A 955-nucleotide genomic window follows, 5' to 3' on the forward strand; every position below is an offset into this window, starting at 1 on the left:
GGGCCTCCTACAGACAATGCACTTTGATTTATTGCGCTATCTGTAATAGCACCCGAGATATCACCAGATATATATTGGATTTATCCCTGACCCTGAGTGTCCGGCCCCATGAGACGGTGGTTTTCTCGGCCCCTGGTGGTCCGAGGACGTTCCCGCTGCACAGATTCATAGGCCAGAGCCTCCCGCAGATAATTCACATTGATTTATTGCGCTATCTCTAATAGCACCCAAGATATCACCAGATATATATTGGATTTTCCCCTGACCCTGAGTGTCCGGCCGCATGAGACTGTGGTTTTCTCGGCCCCTGGTGGTCCGAGGTCGTTCCCACTGCGCAGATTCATGCGCCAGGGCCTCCTGCAGATAATTCACTTTGGTTTATTGCGCTATCTCTAATAGTACCCGAGATATCACCAGATATATATTGGATTTATCCCTGACCCTGAGTGTCCGGCCCCATGTGTCGATGGTTGTCTCGGTCCCTCGCTGTCCGGGGTCGATCCTCCTGAACAGATTCATGCGCCAGGGCTTCCTGCAGACAATGAACTTTGATTTATCGCGCTATCTCTAATAGCACCCGAGATATCACCAGATACATCCTGAATTTTTACATGAACTTGGGTGTCCGGCCCCATGCGTCGGTGGTTTTCTCGACCCCTGGTGGTCCGAGGTCGGTCCCGCGGCACAGATTCATGCGCAAGGGCCTCATACGGAGAATGCACATTGATTTATTATGCTATCTCTAATAGGACCCGAGATATCAGCAGGTATATACTGGATTTTTACATGACCTTGGGTGACGGATACCGAAAATCTGTAATTTTCTCGGCCCTTGGTGTTCCGAGGTCGTTCCTGCTGCATACATTCATGCGCCAGGGCCTCCGGCAGGCAATGCACTTTGATTTATCGCGCTATCTCGAATAGCACCCGAGATATCACCAGATATATACTGGAT

Source organism: Nomia melanderi, unplaced genomic scaffold (genome assembly GCF_051020985.1).
Source record: "Nomia melanderi isolate GNS246 unplaced genomic scaffold, iyNomMela1 scaffold0014, whole genome shotgun sequence".
Classification (NCBI taxonomy): domain Eukaryota; kingdom Metazoa; phylum Arthropoda; class Insecta; order Hymenoptera; family Halictidae; genus Nomia; species Nomia melanderi.